Here is a 12,005-nt window from a genome sequence, read left to right on the forward strand (position 1 = left end):
ATTTATTCATCTCATTGGCGACCAGATTCCCCAACATCCACGTGCCAAAATGATGAGGTCACATTTTGGGGCGCGGCTGAGGTTTAATTTTATTTTAAAGTGAAACTACACTGGACTGTATATATTGGATTACTTCCCTTTATGTTTTGGGTGTGTAGTGTTCTGAATATACAAGTTTCTGCCTGTGTGTTGATGGGCTTGGAAAAACATGGATATCTTCTTTTTCTTTTTTTTTTTTTTTTTTTTAATTCCTTGGACACTCCAGCCATAGATGACTACAGTATAAATATTAGGGCTCGTTCACATCTGCAGAACACGCATAGAGCCTCTTTGTTACGCATTATTTTGCACATTTTACACTCGACAGTGTAGGACAACCCATTCATTTGGGCTACCCTACATGCGGAAAATGCACCAAAGTACCTTTTTTAGGAGCAGACCTTGGTACGTTTGTTTACCAAGTGTTTTAATGCATTTGCTGCTTGCCAAACGCATAAATCCTTGCCACATTTGGGCTCCTGTTCAGAAATAATGGCAGTGCAATGCACAGTTTAGCGCATTTTTCACACCTTTTCAGGAATATGACAACAGTTTACAACAATTAAAGTGATTGTAAAGGTTTGTTTAAAAACGAAAAATAAAAAACTAGACATGTTGTAGTTTCCTCCTATGTGCAGTTGGTTTTGCACAGAGCAGCCTGGATCGTCCTCTTCTCGGGTCCCTCTTTGCTGCTCCTCACACAGCAAACGACACTCTACGGGGGCACCTGAGCAGAGTCAGAGCTCCATGTATCCATTCCGACACGGAGCCCTGGCCCCACCCTCTCTCTCTCTCTCTCTCCCCTGATTGGCTGACTGACTTCAACAGCCACGGGAGCCAATGGCGCTGCTGCTGTGTCTCAGCCAATCAGGAGGAGTGTCCCGGACGGCTTAGACATTCGTGGTCATCGCTGCAGGGAGATGGGGCTCGGGTAAGTAATAAGGGGGTACTGGGGAGGCTGCTACACACAAAATGTTTCTTATCTTAATGCATAGAATGCAATAAGATAAAAAAAAAAAACTCTGTGCCTTTACAACTCCTTTAACTCTCCCAGACTTCTTCGAACCATGATGACTTGATTTATATAATGAGAACAGGGTAATATCAAACGTTCTCACTGTCATATTTTTGAACAATTAGCATCTGCCTTGACACATTCCAGGAAACCATGGTGATTGGTTTAAAATGATTGAGTTAACCTTGTGAATATAAATGTTGAGGTGTGTTTCTGACACTCAGAACGCCAAGAAGCCACTTGGATGAGTAGAGAAATAATATCTTTAGCATTACAGAACAAGTCTAGTGTGACTAGTTCCTACCTGATGATCCCACTCTACTGCCCCATACACACGGTCGGACATTCCAACCACAAAATTTGTTGGCTTTTTTTTTTGACAGATTTTGGCCGAAACTTGTCTTGCATACACACGGTCGCACAAAGTTGTCGGAAAAGCCAATCGTTTGGAACAAGGTGATGTTATAAACGTATGATGGGACTAGGTAGAGACCAGTAGCCAATAGCTTTCGTCTGCAAATTTTTTCTGAGCATGCATTGTACTTTGTGCATCGGAAATTCTCTACACACGATCGGAAAAAGTCTGATCGGATTTTGTTAATGGAAAATTTCAGATCCAGCTCTCAAACTTTTTCCATTGGAAATTCCGACAGAAAAAGTCCGATGGAGCCCACACACAATCGGATTTTCCGACAACATAATCTGATCGGACTTTTTCTGTCTGAATTTCCGACCGTGTGTATGGGGCATATCTATACCTCAGTAAAAAAATAAAAATGTTCATAAATAGGGTTATAATTTTTCTAATATTTTAATTAGCATAATATAGCTATAGGCATGGCTCACACTTGTGCAGGTGGTTCCAGCTGTGGTTCCACACCTGTTTCCGCAGCCGCAACCACCCTCACGTAAAACACAAGGGACACGTTTGGGTACCATTAATCCTAATGCCACATGCACGCACTTGAGAAGCAGCTGCTCCCTTGACTGGGAAACGCATTGCACTTGGGGTTCCCCTGCAGGCTACGATTTTAAAAAAATGGAGCAGGGAACTTTTTCCTGCATTTTCCATGCAGGAAGCGCAACAAATCAAATGGGCTGCCGCGCATGCGCAAAGAACACGGCTTGCAGAGCTGCACAAGTGTGATAATAGTGTAAATACTAACAACCCCTTGAGATGGGTGGCTGGAGGGGGGGGGGAGGCAATAAAAACAGGCCACAGTTTTAACATCCCCCGCCTCCCACCTAAATAACTACTTTACAGCCGTTTGGGGCTGTACTTATGCTGTTCACTGCCTGTAAAACTGGCATGTTGTGTTTTAATGGGGCCGCAAAACAACTGTGAGCCGAACTCTTGGCTTGCAGTTGCAGCGCAAACTCGCAATGTAAATTGACATTCAACAGTTACAAAGAGTAAAAATAAAACGAAAAACAGGCTTCCAGGAGGTGGCAGTACCTCCGTCTCCTGAATGCCTGCCAGCTGCGGGTATACCACCTTCTGAAAAGCATTTCACCACAGATCACTTTTCAGAGATTGGAAAGGATACACAGCAGGTCTGAGAGAGACCTAAAAGCATAAAGGACTGTAGTGATTCTGCTTTAAAATCTGCGATGGATTGCCATCAGACAGCTTTCGGTGCTTCTAGATAGACGACAGTCTCCCAATCTGGCCAGACTAAGTGATAATCTTAAAATGTTATTTATTTAAATTTTTTTTTTTTTTTTTTTTTAGAAAGACCAGACTGGTTGGAGTAACTGAATTCTCTGGTTTCCTCTGATAAGCCAACAGTGAGGGTATCTTTAGTATGTACCCATCCACCCATCCACCCACCTATCGGGTTAAATGCAGTGAATAGGCTGTCCATATGAGATTACAGTCTCTGCTTTTTAGATTTTTTTTTTTTTTTTTTTTTTTTTTTTTTTTTTTTTTTGTAGGCCTCCTTTTTTGAAGCTGCCTAGCTCTACCCATATTACTTCGTATTTGCATTTGTAAAATGTGATTTGCAGGAATATTTATGCTCTTTTCACACTTTTATTCAGCACAAGCAGTGTGCAGCAAGACATGAAGTAACACTTGTGGAAGAAAGAAGACATTCGGGTTTATGAATAGGTCTGATTCTGAAGTGTGAAAGATATGTGCCAAACAAAGTCTTAGTTGTCCTAGGCATAGGCCTGACTTGAATTTACTAGCAATTCTACCAGCACACACATTAAAAATCTGTATGACGTGTGTTGGTGGCTTCAAGTACAGGATTTTTAAACAACCTAAATCTTTTAGTGTTTTGAGGTACCACTTGGCTCCCGATATGCAACGTTTGGTGCCTGAGGGACCATTTGCTAGGACTGAGCACTATCACCTGGTGGCATGGGGCTTGTTCATCCATATGCAAATATTGAGTGGTGAGCACTTCTGCTATACAGCACTGGGGTCCTCAGTTCATATCCCAGCCAGAACACTATCTGCATTGAGTTTGCATGTTAATGTCTCCAGTGTAATCTGGCCCTAGTAGATGTATGCTTGTGAGATGAGGTCCTTAGATTGTACACTCATTAAGAGTCTGATGTGAATGTACAATATGTAAAGCACTATATAAATTGTCAATGTTTTGTCAATGCCGGTAATTAATTATTATTTGCATAGCCACATTATGGATTTTAGTGGTGGACCAGGCACTGCGAAGGAAGCTAGTACATGGCACCAAAAGATTCTTGCTTTTGGAGTCACTTTGCTTTCTATCCTTCTTCTTCTTCTTCCTCTTCCTCTTCCTCTTCCTCTTCCTCTTCCTCTTCCTCCTCCTCCAGAGGAGGTCTTGTGCTATAATTGCTCTCGCTCATGTGATTTGAACGCTGTTTACATATGTGGGTGAGACTTATGTATGCGTTCACTTCTGTGCATTTCTTTTTTTATTTCTTTTACTTAAATTTTTTTATTTTTACACTTTCTCATGAAATGTTTTTTTTAATCACTTTTATTCCTATTACAAATAGAAATAGTGCGTGACAGGTCCACTTTATGGAGAGATCTGGGGTCTATAAGACCCCAGATCTCTCCTCCAGGATAGAAAGACCGATATAAAAAAAAAATGAACGATCTCTATCTTTCCAGCTGAGTCCTCGGCATTGTTTACTTCCGCCAATCATAATGTTGCACCGGGACTCCGAAGGTCATAGAGATACCTGGGGACTATCTGGTCACCGGAAATCTCTATGATCAATGTCCGGCGGCGGATGATTTGTTCAGCTTACCGATGGCACAGGCTAGCCAGTAGAAGCACCGGAGGGTGGCAAGAGGTTGGGGGGGGGGGGGATCTCCCCTCTCACCACCCGTAAGAACGATTAAGCGGCTGAACTGCCGCTATAATTGTTCTTGTGGTGCACAGGATCGCCGGCTGTAAAAGATGCAGCTGCAGGCATCATTTAGATATCATCCCAACTCAAAGTTCAGGACGTCCTATGACCTCCTTGGGCTGGAAGTGTTTAAAATGGTATATATACAAAAATTGTTGTAAAATGCTCATCATGGCTTGAATTTTAATAAAGGCATCAGGACAAAATCCAACGCTTTTCGGAGAATCTCTTTCTTCAGGGGATAGAGCAGGGATATGCCATGTATACTGGATTAACAACAACAACATGTACAGCAAATGATATGTTGAGTACAGTTGGTTACAGCAATAGGGCTGCCAACACACTGCCTGTCCACCCCAGACCTTGGCGGGGATAGGACCCAGGGGTCAGCACATCCTCACTGGGGCCACCGTGTGTTAAAAAAAGTGCAGCCACCTTCATGTCAGTATTTTTGATGTAGTATTTTTTTGTATGTTATGTAACTGGTATACTTTGTGGCTCTTTTGTAATACATTTGGCATACCAGCCATTTATTGAAATATACACAATTGTCTTATCTGACTTAAAAGTCCCATGGGGATCGTGAATGATATTTTTCAGCTAATGCTTCTATTGACATTATTTCAATATTCTTTCATCACTTCTGTTGGATTCTCATGTGTTTTGAGTGTTGATAAATGGTCCTTGATTACCTTTTTTCCATGACTCCTGGAGGGACCAAACCAAACTCCAGGGAGCTCAGCTGCTATTTCTCAGCATACGTTTCTACCTCTACATTCTCGGATGTAGACTGGATTTGGAATTGATGGTCTGATCATTGAAATAAGCAGGTCTGTTGTTTAATCTGCTTTGTTATAAAGGTGTGTCTGCCAAGCTTCTTTCAGCAAATAGAGAATTCATTCATTATGTTTGTAGGGACTTTCTATCCACTGCTATGAAAATGTAGAACAACTAAATATAGCCCAGATAGCTGCTAGAATGTGAGTTCTAAACCTTCTAGATGTGTAATCTGCCTGTAAAAACAACGAGGTGATTGGCGTAGTTAGCCGTGGCTCTAGCTTTACAGGGTTTTGCAAACTATTATACAGTATCTCACAAAAGTGAGTGCACCCCTCACTTTTTTGTAAATATTTTATCATATCTTTTCATATGACAGCATTGACGAAATGACACTTTGCTACAATGTAAAGTAGTGAGTGTACAGCTTGTATAACAGTGTACATTTGCTGTACACTCTGCGGATCATACACCACACACTGCATCAAATTGGTCTGCATGGCTGTTTTCCCAGAAGGAAGCCTTTTTTTAAAGATGATGCACAATAAAGCATGCAAAAAGTTGTCTGAAGGCAAGCAGACTAAGGCCATGGATTACTGGAACCATGACCAAACTTATTTAGTTCATATGGTGTCAAGCGGCAACCAGGTGAAGAGTACAAAGACTAGTGTGTCTTGCCTACAGTCAAGCATGGTGGTGGAAGTGTCGTCGTCTGGGGCTGCATGAGTGCTGCCAGATCTGGGGAGTTACAGTTCATTGAGGGAACCATAAATGCCAACATGTACTGTGACATACTGAAGCAGAGCATGATCCCTTCCCTTCAGAGATTGGGCCGGAGGACAGTATTCTAACGTAACGACCCCAAAGAAACCTCCAAGACAACCACTGCCTTGCTAAAGAAGCTGAGGGTAAAGGTGATGGACTGGCCAAGCATGTCTCCAGACCTAAACCCTATTGAGCATCTGTGAGGCATCCTCAAACGGAAGGTGGAGGAGCGCAAGGTCTCTAACATCCACCAGCTCTGTGATGTCGTCAAGGAGGAGTGGAAGAGGACTCCAGTGGCAACATGTGAAGCTCTGGTGAACTCCATGACCAAGAGGGTTAGGGCAGTGCTGGAAAATGATGGTGGCCACAAAAAATATTGACATTTTGGGCCCAATTTGGACATTTTCACTTAGGGGTGTACTCACTTTTGTTGTCAGTGGTTTAGTCATTAATGGCTGTGTGTTGAGTTATTTTGAGGGGACAGCAAATGTACACTGTTATACAAGCTGTACACTCACTACTTAACATTGTAGCAAAGTGTAATTTCTTCAGTGTTGTCACATGAAAAGTTAAAATAAAATATTTACAAAAATGTGAGGGGTGTACTCACTTTTGGGAGATACTGTATGTTTGTTTTTTTTTCTTTCAAAGTGTGGTTCACATGTACAGAATATGGCCTACAAAAAACTAAAATAATGGAATATTCTGCAATATTTTGCCTGTTTTGTGGAATATGGGTTTCCTTTATAATATTTATACATGCTTGTCTTCATGTTTTTCAGTTACACTAAATGATCGGCTACAAGAAGGAAAAGTCACACTTTTCTGAAACGGGTGCAAGATGAGCACAGTGAGTACCTATTGTGGCTGTCACGGAGGCTCGGGCTTTGCTGTGAATAAAGCTACGATGAGCTTTTTGATGCCGCTGTTTGTTTAAAGAATATTTGATACCTGAGTAGTAGTGTTAATTTTCTATTCAAAGTAGAACTTTGCTCATGCTATAAACATTCAGATATTTACATATTAACTAAAATAGTTTTGAAGCAAGACTAACCTCTGGTACTTCAGGCACTTTGGTGAAGTTTATCCTCAAAGTTTGCAGCGGAAGCACTGAGGTCTTTCAAGCTGTGCTGTTATCAGCTTAGCTCCTCCTCCCAGCAGTAACTTGAACGCCTTCTAAGGCTTCATGCACACGAGACGCCGGTGCAAACTTTGCTGGACACATGTTTTTGAAAGCTGAAACCGGCGTTTAGAAACGCCCGTTTTACCGCGATTTAGCGGCGTTTTGCCTTGTTTGCGTCTAGAAGCGTTTAGTTAAGCTAACATCATAGACCCTCCCCAGCTCAGAAATCAGTATTATTAACTATTTCAGCCATTTTGTGAGACCAGAGTGAGTAGCAGCAGCTGTGAGAGCAGCAGTGTACTTGTATTTAGCGTGTCACTTGCCACATCACCTGCCACAAGTTGTGGATTGTCCACTTGCCACGTGACTTGCCACATCACCTGCCACAAGTTGTGGATTGTCCACTTGCCACGTCACCTCCCACATCACTTGCCACGTCACCTGCCACAAGTTGTGGATTGTCCACTTGCCACATCACTTACCACGTCACCTGCCATGTCACTTGTCACAAGTTGTGGATTGTCCACTTGCCACGTCACCTGCCACAAGTTGTGGATTGTTCACCTGCCACATCACTTTCCATGTCACCTGCCACGTCACCTGCAACAAGTTGTGGATTGTCCACTTGCCACGTCACTTGCCGCAAGTTGTGGATTGTCCACTTGCCACGCCACTTGCCACATCACTTGCCATGTCACCTGCCACAAGTTGAGGATTGTCCACTTGCCACGTCACCTGCCACAAGTTGTGGATTGTTCACCTGCCACATCACTTTCCATGTCACCTGCCACGTCACCTGCAACAAGTTGTGGATTGTCCACTTGCCACATCACCTGCCACGTCGCCTGCCACAAGTTGTGGATTGTCCACTTGCCACGTCCACTTGCCACGTCACCTGCCACAAGCTGTGGATTGTCCACTTGCCACGTCACCTGCCACAAGTTGTGGATTGTCCACTTGCCACATCACCTGCCACGTCAAATGCCACAATTTGTGGATTGCCAATTACCACGTCACCTGCCACATCACTTGCCACAAGTTGTGGATTGTCCACTTGCCACAAGTTGTGGATTGTCCACTTGCCACATCACTTGTCACCTGCCATGTCACTTGCCACAAGTTGTGGATTGTCCAATTGCAATTGTTTAAAATATTTTTTTAATGTTTTTTCATAATTTGCCATCATTTTTGAGATTTTTAATGTAAAAAAAAATAGGTCGCCTTTAAAAACGCTTATAAACGAAAACGCGGTACCGACATTTTGCCGCGTTTTGTGTCTGAAATTTGGAAAACTTTTGCATCTGAACCCATTTTTTTGCTTCTGAAAAAACGAGGTTAAACGCAACTGCATAAAAACGGCAAAAAATGAGACTGTGTACATGGACACATAGGAGAACATTGAATGAGTTCAAGGGCAGTTGAAAAAAGTGTCCAACTGCCTCTGAACACGTGTTTATCGGCGTCTCGCGTGCATGAGGCCTTACTGGAATGCAGCCATTCTCAGCCAGGGTTCCATGGAACTCTTGGGTTCCTTCAGAGCTGGTTAGAGGTTCCCTGAGCTGTGGCTAATTGATGTCCTATTTGATGGTCCCAGGATAGCTCTTTTTTTTTTGCCACTTGGAAGAACCAGTGGCATGTACCAATATTCTTTTTAGCTGTCTGTAAGTGTGGCATTCCAACCACCACTGTAGGAGGGGTATACTTCCCACTGCCCATCAATGTAAGGTGCATTTTTTCTCAGTAACGCTTCATCATTTAAATTTTTTTGTTTAGCAGGCTTCCCCTAGACCTGAAAATGATTGCAAAAGTTTCACTGGGGTAAATGGGTTGGGAGGGGCTGGTAAACACAATGCATGTGTGGGAGGAGGCGAAGGGAAAGCTGATTTGCTAAGGGAATTGTCACTGACTGAACAATTTCAGTGATTTTGCTTTGAGCACACTGCCTGCATCTGCAGAGATCGGTGAGGGTGTGTTTTAACCACTTCAATACCGGGCACTTTTACCCTCTTCCTGCCCAGGCCAATTTTCAGCTTTCAGTGCTGTCACACTTTGACAATTGTGCTGTCTTGCAACACTGTACCCAAACAAAATTTTTATCATTTTGTTCACACAAAAAAAGCTTTTTGGTGGTATTTAACCACTTCAGCCCCGGAAGATTTTACCCCCTTGCTGACCAGAGCACTTTTTGCGATTCAGCACTGCAACGCTTTAACGGATAATTGCACGCCCATGCAACATAACCAAATTGACGTCCTCTTTTTTTTTTTTTTTTTGTCCCACGAATAAAGCTTTCTTTTGGTGCTAGTTGATCACCTCTGCGGTTTTTATTTTTTTTGCGCTATAAACAAAAAAAGAGCGACAATTTTGAAAAAAAAATATTTTTAACTTTTTGCTATAATATCCCCCCCAAAAATATATATAGATATAGATATATTCCTCAGTTTAGGCCGATATGTATTTTTCTACATATTTATGGTAAAAAAAAAATCACAATAAGCCTATATTGATTGGCTTGCGCAAAAGTTAGTGTCTACAAAATAGCGGATAGATTTATGGCATTTTTATTATTATTATTATTATTATTTTTTTATTAATAATGGCGGCAATCTTTTTTAACGTGACTGCGACATTATGGCGGACACGTTGGATGCTTTTGAGACTATTTTGGGACCATTGTCATTTATACAGCGATCAGTGCTATAAAAATGCACTGATTACTGTGTAAATGACACTGGCAGGGAAGGTGTCCTAGGGAGTGATTCTAACTGTGAGGGGGGGGGGGGGGGGGCGGGGGGGTTACCACTGACATGACAGTGATCACTGCTTCCGATGACTGGGAGGAGTAGATCCCTGTGATGTCACTAGGCAGAACAGGGAAATGCCTTGTTTGCATAGGCATCTCCCTGTTCTGCGGCTCCATGACACGATTGCGGGACCTGTGGGCACGGTCACACTGTATGTGGCGGGCGTGCACCCAATAGTCCCACCAATTAAAGGGGACGTACAGGTATGCCCATTTGCCCACTGCTGCCATTGTACCCACGTATATCGGCGTGCAGCGGTCAGCAAGTGATTAATTACCCCTAGGCTTTTTATTTTGTGCTAAAATAAATGGAAAAATACCAAAAATTTAGTAAAAAACAAACAAAAAAATAAGTTTTTCTTTTGTTTCTGTTATAAAATGTTCAAATAAATAATCTTTCATTGTGAATTTAGGCCAAAATGTATTCTGCTACATTTCCTTGGTGAAAATAACCCAAATCTGTGTATATTATTTAGTCTGTAGTCCACAAACTATGGTATATATCTGGAAATGTATCAATCTTGATGTACTGATGGCCTCTCATTTCTTGAGGCCCAAAAATGTCAGGGCAGTACAGATATCCCCCAAATGACCCCTTATTGAAAAGTAAAACAGTCCAAGGTGAGGCATGGTGAATTTTTTTTTTTTTTTGAATTTGTAATTTAAATTTTTTTTTTTTTTTTTTTTTTTACATACTGTCACCATTGCAGTACAGTGTCGTCATTTCATTATATAAATGGTTTGCCAGTGATCAGGGACACTGATTGGTAACGGTATAAAAAAAATTATGCCCGGTACACACTATGAGATTATCAGCACGAATAATCGTTTGTTTTTTTTTTTTCTTTGGTTACATGAAAATCGTACCACCTGGCATTGTACGCAAACATTTTTTTTATGAATGTCCGATCAAATGATATCGATTGAACTGTCCTGATCGGCTCTTGAAAGCTTTGTACCAACGATCCGATTCTTGTCCGATCACTTCGAAAGCAGTATTTTTCGTATGATTTTTCTGATCGTGTGTTCTGGGCATTAGGCCCATTCCACACTGCCGTGAAGTTGTGTGTGGGTTTTTTCTTTTTTTGTTTTGTTTTACCATGATTTTAGGGAATGCCTGTGTAAAATTTTAGGTCTATGGAAATCAACTCTCGTGAAATTCGGGTCAAAGAAGTACAGGGATTGAAGTCGCACATATATTAATGGTTATCGTTGGAAATCATGGGGATCTATATCTATAGATCTCTATCATCAGTGTTTCTGAACTCCAAGCCTTAAGGCGCACCAACAGGTCATGTTTTCAGGCTTTCCATTATTTTGCACAGGTAATTTGATCAGTTTCATGCCCCTGTCGAAGACATATGTGTCGAAACGCGTCGGGCTAGCTGTTGGCACCCTACATTGCTTTTAGTCCTATTTTATTCTATTTTTTGTGATCACTAAGTCATTATTAATTTTTTGACTTTTAATAAATTACCATTTTATACCGTCTGACCCGCACCATGTGGAGCCCTTCTTTCTTTTTCCTTTTTTCCTTTTTGGTCTAAACCCCCAAACATTTTCCCCTCCATCTTGGGGTGATTGGAGTATCGGTGTGTAATGGGCCGCGTCTGAGCTGGATTATAAACTATCCTGATGTTCCACCTGTGAAATACATCATCGGGCATACAGCCGTTCGGAGTTTCCCCACCAGTTCGACGGACCTTCCTCGATCCACCCCTTGGTCCCAGATTGAGACCTCAAGCTTTACAGACTCAACTGTCATACGACTGTGTGAGTCCAACAGAGTTGGTAAGAAGTATTTATCTACTTTCCTTGATGTTTACAGACAAGCTGATTCACATGGACACATTCGTTTAGTGGGATCTTCTTCTTACTTTGAGGCGGTTTGGCCATCCTCGTGCCAGCTGCATTGTGGAAACTTGTGCCCATTTCAATTGGACTTTACTTCACCCATTTATATTATTCATATGATTTTTGTTATATGATTACCTTTTTAATATATGTTGATTACACTTATCACCATAGAAGCGCTACACTATTTTTACTTTTTAATTTGATCAGTTTAACTGTTTTAGTAATTAACACAGCTGTTTCATCTGAGGGAAATCCTGAAAACATGACCTGTAGGTAGG

General features: G+C 41.8%; 1 protein-coding gene across 9 annotated transcripts in view; it reads left to right on the forward strand.

The window, feature by feature from the left end:
* Positions 1-12,005, forward strand: part of INPP4A (inositol polyphosphate-4-phosphatase type I A) — a 200,120-nt gene that overhangs the window by 57,520 nt on the left and 130,595 nt on the right. For 8 of the 9 annotated variants that reach the window (XM_077482752.1, XM_077482754.1, XM_077482756.1 and 5 more), the window contains exon 2: positions 6,727-6,794. The exons of the other annotated variant lie outside the window; for it this stretch is intronic. The gene's annotated coding sequence lies outside the window, so the exon portion shown is untranslated. The remainder of the gene's footprint in view (positions 1-6,726; positions 6,795-12,005) is intronic. 9 annotated transcript variants of the gene reach the window in all.

Source organism: Lithobates pipiens, unplaced genomic scaffold (genome assembly GCF_037356315.1).
Source record: "Lithobates pipiens isolate NorthernLeopardFrog02 unplaced genomic scaffold, aLitPip1_a1.2 Scaffold_16, whole genome shotgun sequence".
NCBI classification, from domain to species: Eukaryota; Metazoa; Chordata; class Amphibia; order Anura; family Ranidae; genus Lithobates; species Lithobates pipiens.